This window comes from Pongo pygmaeus, chromosome 22 (assembly GCF_028885625.2).
Source record: "Pongo pygmaeus isolate AG05252 chromosome 22, NHGRI_mPonPyg2-v2.0_pri, whole genome shotgun sequence".
Lineage (NCBI taxonomy): Eukaryota > Metazoa > Chordata > Mammalia > Primates > Hominidae > Pongo > Pongo pygmaeus.
In genome coordinates this window covers 1,717,324-1,733,363 of record NC_072395.2, presented here as the reverse complement: position 1 = coordinate 1,733,363, position 16,040 = coordinate 1,717,324, and the positions used below count along the sequence as shown (strand labels likewise).

The window sequence follows — 16,040 nt, the reverse complement described above, 5'->3', positions numbered from 1 at the left end:
AGGTGCACAGCTAGAGAAGAATGGGCAGCTTTTTGGATCTAGGGAGGCCTTGGCCTGTCTCTCCACTCAGAGCTCAGGACACTAGAGCCACCTCATCATAATCGCCTTTTTTTTAGTTGTTTTAACACTCCAAAAGAGAGCTAGTCTTCTCATGCATTTTCCAAATGTGTGGCAAGTAGATCCTCAAATCTACCACTCTGTTGCCCCAGCCTAACTCTGGCTTGCAGTCAGATTTTAAATTTCCAGTTCTTTCCTGACACTTACCAACACTAACTAACTTTGTATAACTCACAACATTATCAACTCTTCTTTATAGTACATTTTAGACACACTATTTTAAATCTTCATTTTTTCAAAGAGCAGTCTCAAAAAATATTTTTCATTTGTAAATATTTTACAGGAGATGAAAGCAGATAACAATCCCCTGACACTTCACAGTAAAAAAAAAAAAAAAAGAACACATTTGTGCCCCTGTCTTTAATATTCCCTTGACACAGACACCCCATCAGAATGTCTTTGGGTTGAGGTTTCATTTTGGAAACTTCACAGGGCAATACATCCTCAGCTATCTTGTGTTATTTTCTTGGTTTTGAGTTTTGAAACTGTTTGAGGATTCCCCAAGATGCCAACAGTGGCCATGACTCTTGAGGTGTCTAGTAAATAGCATCCCTTGTGTCATCTCCTCTCAGGGAACAGCCCAAGGTAAGCGAATGCAGCCTCTCTGTGGAGTGGTTGGATGCACTGTACCTGGAAGGAATCTCCAGGTATACCCTTGTGCTAAAAGCAAACCCCTTAGGACATTAAGATTTTCTTATCGCAACGCTTAGTGTCCATTCCTTAGAGACACACTGCAGTCCAGGCAACTGGATGCTGATACTGAGGAAAAAATGTTCTCAGATTGGTGAAGGGAGAGAAAATATTTCAAAAGACAAAGAAACCCAACCCAGTGAGGCAGTGCAAAAACCCGCAAAGTAAAATGCCCCTCACAGACACAGTGGAGCACAGCGTAGCGGCTCCTGGTGAGACGCTCATGACCCACTTCACTGAACCAGATGGGAGCAGGGAAAATATCCCAAGTCATAGAATGGCTTGACTTGACCCTTGGGTCAGATATGTCTTTGTTTCAGTTGGCATTGACACCTTCTAATTTTGTCACTTTGAAAATATTATTGTATTTATTTTAACTTCATTTTTTCATTAACTGTAAATTATGTTTAATCAGTAGAGCTTCAAATGTATGAAAACATTTATAAACACAATTAAGTTGGTGAATTTTGAATACAATTAAGTAGTAACATATTTCATTTGTTAAAAATTGTTAACTTACCAATTTCTTCAGCAGAATGAGTGTAGTACCTTTCCCAAGTCTGTTTTTTATTTGTTTGAGAGGTGATTTGAAGCAGAATCTCACAGCTTTCTCTTGGAAATACTACCAGGTGTAAAGACAGGGATAGTCTCTCTTCCACTACAGTGGTAGGAAATGAATACATATCCACAAGCAAGTGAGGTAGATTAATTGTCAAATTACATAAATTTATCACATCAGTTATTCTTTTTTTCAAAACAGAGAACTTGTGAAAGTGAATATCTCTGTTCCATATGCCGCCAGCTGGGTGTCTGAGGGTAATGCTAAGATTTAGGAGCTGAGACTTGTACCTACTGGAAGTGTTCACATATGATTAATTCTTTACTAAATGACTTGTTATGAACATAATTAAATTACATATTTATTTTCTGAAAGGGATAGATACTTTGGCTTTTCTTGATGAGTTATAAGATGTAAGCCCCTTATAATGTTTTTATTTTATTTTATTTTTTAGATGTAGTTTCACTCTTCTTGCCCAGGCTGGAGTGCAATGGCACGAACTCGGCTTACTGCAACCTCCACTTTCCGGGTTCAAGCGATTCTCCTGCCTCAGCCTCACGAGTAGCTGGGATTACAGGCATACACTACCACACCCGGCTAATTTTGTATTTTTAGTAGAGACGGGGTTTCTTCATGTTGTTCAGGCTGGTCTCAAACTCCTGACCTCATGTCATCTGCCCGCCTCGGCCTCCCAAAATGCAGGGATTACAGGCATGAGTCACCATGCCCGGCCATAATTTCCTCTCTTTTATACCTTAGATTTGAATTATTTTTGCTGGATTCTTCAAACATGAAGAATTTTTTAAATTGAAAACTAACTGAATGACTCTAACTGGTAAGTAGAGGTCTTAGACCATTGACTAAAAGTTAAGCCCACCTTGATCCTGCAAAAGGGGACCACTGAAGGCCCAGTTGATTATTCCTGGGTGTCTGCCTTGCAGGTGTCCAAGCCTGCTCACACCAACCATGGAAGGAGCCTTTGTCACTGCCAGAAGATATAGAGCCTTGGTAAGCTGGAAGTTCACAGGCAGATGCAGTTGAGGTTGAGATAGAAGAAATGTTGGGAGATTCTTTCTAGAATGGAATTATTATTGTCCTGAGACTGTTTCTAGACTTGGTCTAAGAAGTACCTAAGAAGTATTGCAACAAAGAAAAAGTGCAAATGAGTAGAACTTTGAGGATATCAAAGGTTAGGTGGAAAAGGGCTTTATTTCATAGGGAGGAGAAAACAAGTTTACAAAGAAGGTAGGAAGGGAAGCACAGGATGGAGGGTAGCAAAATCGGATCACAGATAAGGTAATGTTTCATCTTGAAGTCAGCCTGTTCTTAGGCAGGGGTATGTATAAATAAGGGTTGTAGGTTTGCTGAGGCTGTGGGTGAGTCAAAGTTCACAGGGTGGTTGGAAGAAGAGAAAGAAGCAAAATTTTTGTAACGAGTACTTTTTTTTGACCACTGAAGACTAAATTACTGAACGGTTGTTCATTTTTAAAAATAGGAATTTGCAATCTGTGTCCATATTTGTGATAGGTTAAAAAAAACAGAGGAGAGCATCCTAAAAGTCATAATGGGAAGCACGTTTCTCTTCACTCAGCTGTTCTTTGAGAATACAAAGAATGGGGGAATTTCTTTAAATATACCTATTTCCAGGATTACCTTCACCCACAACTGTTCCTTGCCCTAGACATCTCTTCCACTTGTCTGTTTCTGAGTTATATTTCTATAATAAAGTGGTAAATATAATTAGAGTTATTTGTTAATTTTTTTTTAGTAATTCTGTCAAATTATTTAACTTGAAAAGGGGTTTATGGGAGTCTCAGATTTATAGAAGGTAGCTCAGCAGTATAGGTGGGCTTCTGGGACATGTGACTGTCCTCCGCAGTGAGAGCGGTGATGTGAGACTGAACCCTGAATTTGTGGGGTCTGTACAAGCTCTAAGTTGTGTGAGAATTAAATTTTGGGGCAACAAATGGGTGTTGGAGAATCAGTGGGTTTTCAGGGAACTTTACACATTGAGGATCAAAAGCATTGTACAAAGAGAGACAATATGGGGGCCTCTGCTGGAGAGAGACTCCAGGTGTCTCAGGGAAGGTAGGCTCTGCTCTGCACACAGCCTGCTACCCCATGCACTGCCCTGTGGTTCCAGGCATCCTCCCAGGGTGAGAAGGACCAAGGACTCTGAGGGAAGAAGTTCTGAGAACAGATGACCTCTGCCCTCCTGCCAACCTGAGGCCACCACACGTTTTTCACCCACTGAACATACGCACTGAATGTTGATGTGGTCAAGCCCCTCCCAGGACAGGACTTCGGCATCAAGATTGTTGCCACGCTACCTTTCCTCATAGACTTTCCCACCAAAAACCCACACACATGCCTACAAGACCCCTGGCATATGCTCTATCTCAGACACCGTATCTGCAGGGGCAACCTGGTTTTTTCACCATCCCAGGTTTCTGTGCCACCTGATCATAATCTCATCTTCCTGTATGGACATAGAAATAAGTCAGAACAAAGTTTCACCTAGGTCAGTATCTGTAGCATGAACCAGTCCTTCCATCAACCCTGAACTGTCTCCCAATTGTGGTTTCTTAATAGCAACTTACCCTCTTTTACCTTTTAGTTCACCTCAAACCCTTTTTTTAAGTGCACACAGTGTGCCCAAGGTCACCCCTCAGTTGCCTGAATCCAGCACCTAGTAAAATCCAGATGCCCAGTAGTTCAAGACCATGGGCCTAGACCAAGTTTTTGCAGAAGGAAATACAAGTTAGAAATGAGAGGCTCTATTGTCCCATTTGAAAATAAAAAAAAATATATTTTTCTTTTCCCTTTTCTTAAACAATTTAATTTAGAAAACTTTTATTATTAATTTTTTGAGATAGAATCTTACTCTTTTACTTAGTCTGAAGTGCAATGGCATAATCATAGCTTACTATAACCTTAACCTCTTGGGTTTGAGCAGTCCTCCTGCCTCAACCTCTCAATTACCTAGGACTATAGGCATGCACCACCATGCCTGGCTAACTTTATTTATTTATTTATTTTTTTTTTTTCAAGACAGTGTCTTGCTCTGTGGGCCAGGCTAGAGTGTAGTGGCATGATCTTAACTCAATGCAGCCTCCGCCTCCCAGTTTCAAGCAATTCTCCTGCCTCAACCTTTTGAGTAGCTGGGATTACAGGCCCACACCAACATGCCTGGTTTATTTTTTATTGTTATTATTTTTAGGAGAGAAAGGGTTTCGCCATTTTGGCCAGGCTGGTCTCTAGGACCTGACCTCATTATCCACCTGCCTCCGACTCCCAAAGTGCTGGGATTACACACGTGAGCCAACATGCCCAGCCATATTTATTTTAGTTTATTTTTTTATGGTGACAGAATTTCACCATGTTGCCTGTACCGGACTCATACATTTGGCTTCAAGAGATCTTCCTGCCTTGGCCTCCACAAATGTTGGGATTACAGGCATGAACCACCTTGCCTGGCCTGGAAAACTTTTATATGTACCTTTTTTTCTCTGCTTCTTTGAAATATAAGCAAATCATTTTAACAGCTAAATAAGCCTTTTGCCATTCTTCGTGACAAAAAATTGTCTTTATCTAAGACCTGGAAACTATTGCTTTGTTTTTTAATCAGGCAAAGATTTATCTATTTTTTATTTTCAGTCTTTTGAAGTAGGCACAGCTCAGTACATGTTTTTAATCCCAGTGCTTTGGGAGGCTGAGATGAGGGAATTGCTTGGGCCCAGGAGTTTGAGACCAGCCTGGGCAGCATAATGAGATTCCTTCTTTATAAATAATTAAAATAAACTAGCAGGCCATGGTGGCACAGGAGGCTGAGGTGAGATAATCATTCGAGCCTAAGAGTTTGAGGCTGCAATGAGCCATGATCCCACCACTCTACCACTGTACTCCAGCTTGGGTGACAGAGGGAAACCCTGTCTCTAAATAAAGAAGTAAATAACAAAATGTGTTTTTCCATACATAAAAATAAGTAAATAAGCAGATAAATAAAATAGACATGGATTTGCTTAGAATAAAGCTAATTAGAAGACAACAGAAAAGTGGGCACCAAAGATGGGCTTCACCCTAGCAAATGATTCCAGCCTATTAGGACACTCACAGAATATTCCCTGCAGCATGACTGACATGACAGTAGAATGTCATCATGTCAGGCTGTACCAGCGTCAGAAGACTAAACACTGTGGGGAAGAACCTCCCTTATGGAATAGTATCAAAAGGTGAGAGCCGAGCTCCTGCCCTGATGGGCTACAGAGATGAGTTCTTCAGATAACACATTGCAGAAACATGCATAGAGTGGTTTAAACTTTTTTGTGTGTAACACTTTCTCCATTTTCCTGCGAAATCCTCGCTAGTAATTATGTTAGCTTTTAAGTTTTGAGGGTCTGGTAGGACTGAAGCTGCATGCTGCAAGAAATACCTGGGGCAGGAAACTAATACAAACTGCAGCCACAGACGTAAATACTCATGGCCTAAAGTAACGTGAAAACAATACAAAAGTCTTTACTGTTATTTGCACAAGTGTGTGAAGAGACTTTCCACATAACCAACTTGCCACTGAGACTAATGAAGGCCCGATTCCACTGGAACAAGACTATGAGTTACTCATGGGAAGGCTGTAGAACAAAGCCCAGAGAGTTTTCATATTTGAGCCCGGGTCCTGGATCTGTCCCGCTCTTCTTGGATTCTCTCTGTAGAGACCCCTATGTGGCTGTTCTCAGCACAGCCCGGTGCTGGCTGAGGTTGCTGGTTTAGTGCATCTGCTCTGTTTCCAAAAAGAGGGAGGAGCTGGCCACATCAATCCGCTCCTCATCAATCTGAATGCAGCTTGTAAAAAGTGTCTAGAAACCACGCAAAGAAAAGTCAGTGGTCTTCCTTGTTTTCACTGTATGTGACACCTCCATTAGAAATTCTGCTTTTCTCTGCACTCCAGACTGGGTGACAGAGCGAGACTTCACGAAAAAAAAAAAGAAAGAGAGAGAGAGAAGGAAAGATAGAAAGAGAAAGGAAGAAAGAAAGAAAGAAAGAAAAGAAAAGGAGAAGAAAGGAGAAAAGAAAAGAAAAATTCTGCTCTTCATATTAGGCACATAAGGAGAATCTGTATAAATCTCCATCAATGAAGGAAGGCAGAGGACAAGTTAAAGTCTTGGAATTCACATCTGAGTACACAGACTCTTTCTCCAACTCTCTTCTTTTTATTCTGCCAGCTATGGCCTGAGTATGAACATGACAGATACACGAGAGTTCCAACATCTGACAATCTACTTCAGTCCAAGAAGAGTGCCCACTCTCTTGTTACCCCTACAACTCATGGTACTAAGAAGTGGTGTGGGACTGCCCAGATGAGTTGACAAGAGAGGCCTTGCGTGGAGGGACCTGTCCTGGCCTGCCCTGTGTTATTTGTAGGTGCACCCAGACAATAGCCCGGGGCATCAGGGATGAGGACTGAGTTGACATCTGGGTTATCAGATAAGACTTTTACATTGAGTCTTTGTAAGGCAGAAACTCAGAAATTTCAGGACACAATGAAAGAATATCTCAATCTCTTGAGCATCTCTCACAAACAGAGATGGATACAGAGCTGTCTCAAGAATGTGGATTCCTGGTTTCTTAACTGCTGTTGGGTTCTGTCACTAATAAAGTGTGTTAAACTCTTCAAGGTTCCATCTACTGGGCCCCTGGTTTCTGTAAGACCTACCCAAAGGCCCCACTATGGTACTGATTGCTCAGTCTCCTCTTCCATGTCAACTCTTTATTTGTACACAATTATGCAAACACAACGTCCTCTTAATTCCCTGGAAAGAAATAAATGCAGCCTGGGTTCCAGGATAGAAGAGACAGCTGGAACATTACCTTGTTTTTCTTACCATCTCTGGGACCCAATAAAAGTCACTGTGTATTCGAGGCTTCCCCAGCCTCCTAGCATGCACAGTGGGGATGATGCTATCATCTACTTCCTAGGGAATGGATTAGGTGTATATAAGATAAGACATAAAAATAATGATGTGGTGTCCCCTGTAGATGATGCACACACTTAGAGATGGAAGCATTAGGAGAATAGGTGGGAGGTAACACGGGCCACAACTCAAACAGGACTGGGATCTGGCAGGGTGATCTTGGGAATGTCACTTCTCCACTGGGCCTCACTTTCATTCTGCTCCAGTACGAAGTTGAAATTAAATGTAGATATTGTCCTCTGGCATTCATATAGTTTAGCTGTGTGTCTCCACCCAAACCTCATTGTGTATTATAACCCCCAGGTGTTAAGGGAGAAACCTGAGGGGAGATGATTGGATTATGGGGACGGATTTTCCTCATGCTGTTCTTGTGATAGTGAGTGAGTTCTCACGAGATCCAGTGGTTTCACAAGCATCTGGTATATCCCCTGCTCTCAGTCACTTCACTTGTCAGCCACTGTAATTAGAAGGTTTCTGAGGTGCCCCCCCAATTATGTGGAACTGTGAGTCAATTAAACTTCTTTTCTTTATAAGTTACCCAGTCTCGGGTACTTCATCATAACAGTATGAGAATGGACTAATACAGGAATTCAACTTTACAGTGCTTTCTCTTTATATTTAGAATCATATCCATGTGCCTTATCACGCCTATGACAGGGGAAGTCTTCACAAAGTGTCCCAGAACTAGGTGGTTAGTGACTCAGTTTTCTATTGAATAAAATGGCCTACTGCCTGATGCCAGTAGTATGGCCCTTCGGTTTTGAGGAAAATATCATCTTGCAGGTTGGCCAACAAGGAGATAGGAGTCCAGCTCAAATTTGTTTTGTGATACTGGCTTTAAGTCAGTGATTAGAAAAGGCCTAAGAAGTGGGTTCTGTAGGGGATTGCTGGAAGGAAAGCAGGAATATGGAAAGTCATGAAACATACACAGTCATCTCTTCTTGCTTCCTCACAGGTCACATGCAAATTCAGGGAGAGTTAGTATGAAACACACAAAGGAAATTTGGGCTCTAACATCTGCAAACTGATTCTTCATGGACTTCAGTTGGCCATATTGGTTAGAACAATTTCAGCCAATGTTTAAAAATCTCATAAGCAGATGCAATTTTAGTGTTTCAACAAGCCGTTTCCTATTTTCATTCTGAAGATCTGTTTTTTAAGTCATTTTTTTTAACAGTGTAGGGGTTACAAATTCAGCTTCTGTCCAATGAAATACAGAAAAGGATTTCAATTTTGTATTACCTCAGGCTGCTATGCCAAAGAACAATAGATAGGCAGCTTATAGACAACAGGACTTAATTTCTCATACTTCCAGAGGTTCAAATTTGAGATCAGGGTGACAGCAGGGTTGAGCTCTGGTGATGACTCGCTAATGAATGTCAGACTGCACACTTCAGGTTTTATCCTCATTTTGTAGAAGGAGGGTGAGAGCCCTCTGCAGTTTCTTGTATAAAGCCAGTGATCTCTATATGAGGGTCCCACCCTCAGGGGTTAATTGCATCCTACCTCCTTATAGTATTACACCGGGGGTTACAATTTTAACACAAATATAGAAGAAAATTTATTGTAATTCTCAAGTTTTTTTTTCTGTCTTTGTTTTTGTTTGTTTGTTTTTGTTTTTGTTTTTGTTTTTGAGACACAGTTTCACTCTTGTATCCCAGGCTGGAGTGCAGTGGTGCGATCTCGGCTTATTGGAACCTTCGCCTCTCAGGTTCAAGTGATTCTCCTGCCTCAGTCTCCCAAGTAGCTGGGATTACAGGCATGTGCCACCACACCTGGCTCATTTTGTATTTTTAGAAGAGACGGTGGTTTCACCATGATGTCCAGGCTGGTTTCAAACACCTGACCTCAGGCGATCCACCAGTCTCAGCATCCCAAAGTGCTGGGATTACAGGTGTGAGCCACGGCACCCTGTCAAGATTTTTTTAAATCTCTCATTTTTCTACTACTGGGTTTTTCCTGTTTGCGCCCTCGATCTTTCTCTCTGTCTCTTTTTGTGTAAACCTTTTTGTCTAATTCTTTCTCTCTATTGTATTCCTCAAACACAGAAAGCAAGCTCCAATGTTATGAGATGCTCCATGCAGAGACCCACATAGCAAAGACCTTAGGGGGTGCTCAGACCAGTAGAGAGAAGGAACATCAGGCTCTCTGTCCACACTAAACCCTGCCAATTTTCACACGAGTCAGCTTAAAGGCTCATACTTTCCCAGTCCAGCTTCAGTTAAGACCACAGCCCCAGTCTCCTAAAAGACCTGAAGGCAGAGGTAGCCAGCTGAACTGTGTCCAGATTCTGGTCCACACAAATTATGAGATATTTTATGTCGTTGGAAAGTCCTGAGTTTTAAGGCAATGTTGTCAGAAAGGAGTAGATATCTAGCCTCATCTCCCAGGTCCTAGGATTCTCCATCCCTCTGCTTATATCTTCCTCAGGGTGTCTGCAGCCAAACTAGTTCCTTTGTAACCTCTGTCAAACTCACACCTATGAGTCTCTTCACTAAGGGTGGCTTCTCCCTGACACATGCTTGTGCAGATGCCTTCCTGTTGTCATCCTCATCATGGATTAAAAGTCACCCCAGTGAGGCCTGAGGTCCTCCCATGGAATAATTTTCCAGCTTTTCTTCCCAACAATCTACTTTATATTATAGTCCTTGCTCTTTTCTTTCACATATACTTGCTTTAGTATTTTTGTCCAGCTGTCCTCAGACGGTTTGGTCCTGGGTTGGGGGGTGCAGGCATGATGTAATAATTTTCTGTACCACATGTTGGACCCACCAGGTTAGCTGGCAAAGGGTGAGCGCAAGAGAAAACAGACTGGCTGTGGTTATATGGGGGATCTCTAATATCCCTTCATCCTTTCACCGCATGATAATTTGGAGGTCACTCATAACAACATGAGGTGTGTGACTCTTACTTGTTCCAGCTGCTCCAGTAAAGCTCAGTGGGCACCAGAAACAGCAGGCTGTAACCACCTCCAGGCCATCACTAATACTACAGCCCCATGCAGGAGCACTACGGAACAAATCAGGTACCTTGATTTTTGTGTCCTCAAGACACTGGTTCTTCAAGGTCCTAGGGGATAAAGTAGCAAGATCTGAAGGTCCCAAGTATAATGAGTGACCTAGGAATCCCGTTTTGCCCTCTCTTTGCCTCCACCTTTTCGGTTGTGCTATTTACTCATGAAGTATCCTCCACTTATCCAGTGAAATCATTTCCTACCACTTTCAAATGAGGACCTTAAGAACCCAACAGTAGCTGGGATTTTCGTGGACTTCAGCCTCGGAGTCCAATGCTCTGGCACATTTAACTCTGTCTCATCTTCATCTACACAAGAAGCCTCTCAAGTAGCCATGCGTCCCTCTGATTTGAAGGACCTGCAGAGAGTGGATGCATTTTTGCAGTCTCAGAGCAAGAATGCAGGCAGGCAGACACTTAAGAGTAGGTGAAATCTTCGAGGTCACCCACTTCAGGCACTCCTTTTTATGAGGAAGAAAACAGGCTTTCCTGTAGGCATAGTCTACATTAAGCTGAGGTGGAGCATAGCTCATTTTACTTCCAGGTGCCCTCAGAGCTGGATGCAGAACCCCAGTCTTGTCATCTTGAAACTAACATGGAGAGGTCCCCAAGTGAAAAGAACTCTGGATCTGCTCATTTTCTGTGCCCTTGAATGTGTAGCTACAGACTCTAATTTGCAAAACAAACCTGATAGGTAGGACGGAGCCAAGGCCTAGGAAGCTGGAGCCCTCCCTAATGCTCTGGAGCCTGCCTACCTCCCGAGATCTGGACCAGTCCCTGCCTCTTTTGGGACATCAATTTCCCAATTGTAATGAGAAATTAAATGTAAAACTGCATAAGCATATGCTCTGTGAGAATTTGGTGCCAGAGTCCTCAATACTGGATGATTATTGGGATGGGGTGGGTTTGGGCCCCATGGGTTCTCAGGCCTCCTGTCATACCCAGGGTTGTAGATGTAGAGCTCTGGACAGCCAGGTCTTCTTTCCTGAGCCAGCTGATTACAATACAATTGACCAAGGGCTCTCATCTTAAATATGGTTTCACAGGATAACCCACATTCAGCCACCACCTGCTCTGTGCTTCCTATATTTTGGGGAGCTGATGAAAACCCCAGAATATTGAGGGAGCCCAAGAAACTAGACTTGTGGGCCTGGAGAAAAGAAAAAAAACACTTTTCTATTTCTCCCAAACTGTAGAATCTCTTGTGAAATATTTAACTTTGATTATGTCAGAGCTTGATAATATGTTCATGTGTTAACAGATGCTTAAATTTATTTTTTCTGTGACGTGTGGGATAAGGTCTTTGCCATGTTTTAAATGAACTTCTAAAAGCTCTCTTCAGAGTGGAGACGTGAGCATCTTTGTGATATAAACTGCACAAATATGTTGCCAGTTTTATCTTTCTGTTTTTGTTAAAATGTTTTGTTTTATTCTAGTTTGGATGTCTTTTCGGGTTTTGTTTTGTGGCTATTTATTACTACAATGTAACTTCTCCTCTATTTGAATGACAGGTTTGTACATTCTCAATAAAATATTTTGGTAAAATCTTTGTAAATACTGTGTAGTCAATTTTACATTACATAAACATAAAACAGTCAAGACTATCATGATGAAAAAGAAAGACTGAGTTCTTAATAAGTAAAATACGAAACAGCTAAAGTAGAGTGTAAAGGGAAACTTATAGCACTAAATGCCCACAAGAGAAAGCAGAAAAGGTCTAAAATAGACACCGTAACATCACAATTAAAAATACTAGGGAAACAAGAGCAAACAAATTCAAAAGATAGCAGAAGACAAGATTTAAGATCAGAGTAGAACTGAAGGAGATAGAGACACAAAATCCCGTCAAAAAATCAATGAATCCAGGAGCTGGTTTTTTGAAAAGATCAAGAAAATAAGTAAACTTCTAGCCAGACTAATAAGGAAGAAGAGAAGAATCAAATACATGCTAAAAGAAATGATAAAGGGGATATAACTATTGATCCCACAGAAATAAAAAGTATCATTAAAGAATATTATAAATACCTCTTTGCAAATTAACTAGAAAATCTAGATGAAACGGATAAATTCCTGGACACGTATACCCTCTCAAGTCCAAACCAGTAAGATGTCGAATCCCTCAATAGGCCAATAACAAGTTCTAAATTTGAGACAGTAATTACAAGCCTACCGACTAAAAGAAGTCCAGGACCAGACGGATTCATGTCCGAATTCCACCAAAGGTACAATGAGGAGCTGGTACCATTCCTTCTGAAACTATTTCAAACAATAGAAAAAGGGGTACTCCTCCTTAACTCATTTTACGCGGCCAGCATCATCCTAAAACCAAAACCTGGCAAAGGCACAACAAAAAAAGAAAATTTCAGGCCCGTATCCCTGATGAACATCGACGCGAAAATCCTCAATAAAATACTGGCAAACCGAATCCAGCAGCACAACAAAAAGCTTATCCACCACGATCTAGTCAGCTTAATCCCTGGGATGCAAAGCTGATTCAACATATGCAAATCAATAAATGTAATCCATTACATAAACAGAACAAATGACAAAAACCACATGATTATCGCAACAGATGCAAAAAAGACCTTTAATAAAATTCCACACCTCTTCATGGTAAAAACTCTCAATGAATTATGTATTGATGGAACCTATCTCAACATCATGAGAGTTAATCATGACAAATGCAGAGGCAATATCATACTGAATGGGCAAAAACTGGAAGCATTCCCTTTGAAAACCTGCAAAAGAAAAGAACACCATCTCTCCCCACTCCTATTCAATATTGAATTGAAAATTCTGGCAATCAGCCAAAGAAAGAAAGAAAGAAAGCGTATTAAAATAGGAAGTCAAATTGTCTCTGTTTGCAGATGACATGATTGTATATCTAGAAAACCCCCTCATCTCAGCCCAAAATCCCCTTAAACTCATAAGCAACTTCAGCAAAGTCTCAGGATACAAAATCAATGTTCAAAAATCACAAGCATTTCTATACGCAATAATAGGCAAACAGAGAGCCAAATCATGTGTGAACTCTCATTCACAATTGCTACAAAGGGAATAAAATACCTAGGAATCCAACTTAAAAGGGATGTAATGGACCTCTTCAAGGAGAACTACACACCACTGCTGAAGGAAATGAAAGAGGACACAAACAAACGGAAAACAATCCGTGCTCATGGATAGGAAGAATCAATATTGTGAAAATTGCCATATTGCCAAAGAAATTTATAAATGCAGTGCTATCCCCATCAAGCTCCCGTTGACATTCTTTACAGAATTAGAAAAAAAAACCTACTTTAAATTTCATATGGAATCAAAAAAGATCCTGCATAGACAAGACAATCCTAAGCAAAAAGAACAAAGGTGGAGGCATCACGCTAGCTGACTTCAGACTATACTAAAAGGCCACAGTAACCAGGACAGGATGGTAGTAGTAAGAAAACACAGGATCTTACTCTATCTCCTGGGACAGAGTGCAGTGGTGAAATCACAGCTCACTTTAACCTCAAATTTCTGAAGTCAAGCAGTCATGCCATCTATGTATCCTGAGTAAATATGACCACAGTTGTGCACACTACCACTCCTGTACAGTTTCTTTAAAAAAAATTTGTACAAACGGAATGTTGCTATATTGCTTCGGGTGGTCTCAAACTCGTGGTCTCAGGCAATCCTACTGCCTCAGTCTGAATGTGCTGGCATGAGCCACCATACCTGGAATTTTTTCTCTTTTAAGAAAAAACGACTTTAAATAATTAATAGGAAAATAAAACAAAGAAAGGTATTGCATAACGATAAAGGGTTCAATTCAACAAGAAGTCTTATCTATCCTAAATGTAGATGCACCCAACTTTGGGGAACATAGAGTTATACAACAAGTACTGCTAGACCTACAATAAGACTCAAGTAGACACACAATAATAGTAGGGGAATGCAACTCCCCACTAAGTGTTTGGCAGATCATCTAGGCAGAAACTTAACGAAGAAATTCTGGAGTTTGATTTGACATTTGATCAATTCAAACTAGTAGACATTTATAGTATATGCCACACATCATCTATGGAAAGTAAATTCTTCTCATCTGCTCACAGAATATACACTAGGATTGACCACTTCCCAGCCATAAAGCAATTATCCATGCATTTTTTAAAAATTAAAATTATGCCAACCATACTGTCAGACTGTCAGACCACAATGGAGCAAAGATAAAAATCAATACCAATAAAATCTCACAAAATTACAGAATGATATTGAAATTAGACAACTTGCTCCTGAATGAATTTTGGGTAAACAACAAAATTAAGGCAGAAAATTTAAAAAACTTTGAAATAGATGAAGAGACACAATATAACAAAATGTCTGGGATGTAGGAAAAGCACTGTTAAGAGGAAAGTTGGGAGTGCTAAATACCTACATCAAGAAGTTAGAAAGATCTCAAACTAACAATTTAAAATCACACTTAGAGAAACTAGAAAAATAAAAACAAACTAACCCCAAAGCTAGCAGAATGGGAAAAATATTCACAAATTATGAACCTGACAAAATCTAATACTCAGAACCTGTAAGAAACTTAAAGAATTCACAAGCAAAAAATTACCCCATAAAAAAGTGGGCAATAACAGACACTGTTCAAAAGAATACATACAAGTGGCCAAATAACATGAAAAATGCTCATCATCACTAACCATCAAGGAAATGTAAATAAAAACCACAATAAGACACCATCGTACACCAGTTAGAATGGCTTTTGTTAAATCGTAAAATGATAATACATGTTGAAGAGGTTTTAGAGGGAAAAAAATCACTTATACACTGTTTATAGGAATACAAATTTGTTCAGCCACAGTGGAGAGCAGCTTGGAGCCTTTCCAAATAACTGAGAGTTAAACTATGATTCAACCCAGCAATTTCACCGCTGGGTATATACCCAGAAGAGAATAAATTATTCTACCAAAATAGCACATGCACTTGTTGGTTCATTACTACACTATTTATAAGAGGAAAGACATGAATCACCTTAGGTGTCTAATAATGGTAATTTCTTTTTTTTCTGAGATGAAATCTCACTCTGTTGCCCAGGCTGGAGTGCAGTGGCATGATCACAGCTCACTACAACCTCCGCCTCCCAGGTTCAAGCAATTCTCCTGCCTCAGCCACCCGAGTAGCTGGGACTATAGGCCCGTGCCACCACGCCCGGCTAACTTTTATATTTTCAGTAGAGACGGGGTTTCATTATGTTGTCCAGGATGGTCTCGATCTCCTGACCTCATGATCCACCCACATCAGCCTCCCAAAGTTCTGGGATTACAGGCGTCAGCCACCGTGTCCACCCTATTAATGGTAAATTGAATATAAAAAGTGTCACATGTACACCAATACTACTTAGCAAAAACCAAAACGAAACAAAACAAAACAAAACTTGTCCTTTGCAGCAACGTTAATACAACTAAAGGCCATTATACACAGCAAATTAATGCAGAAATGGAAAATGAAAATACTGCATGTTCTCACTTATAAATGGAAATTAACACCGGCTACAAATGGACATAAAAACAAAAATAATAGACAACCCTTAGAGGGTGGAGAGAGGGAGGGACCAAGAACTGAAAAACTGTCTACTTAGTACTATGCTTACTGCCTGGGTGATGGAATTCCTCACATTTCAAACCTCAGCATTATAAAAAATACCCATGTTA

At 40.6% G+C, this 16,040-nt stretch overlaps 1 long non-coding RNA gene across 5 annotated transcripts in view; it reads right to left on the bottom strand.

The window, feature by feature from the left end:
- The window catches only part of LOC134738974 (uncharacterized), a 37,891-nt gene that overhangs the window by 4,676 nt on the left and 17,175 nt on the right, over positions 1–16,040 (bottom strand). For all 5 annotated transcript variants that reach the window (XR_010125280.1, XR_010125282.1, XR_010125281.1 and 2 more), the window contains one exon: positions 1,328–1,465. This is a non-coding gene — a long non-coding RNA (uncharacterized LOC134738974). The remainder of the gene's footprint in view (positions 1–1,327; positions 1,466–16,040) is intronic.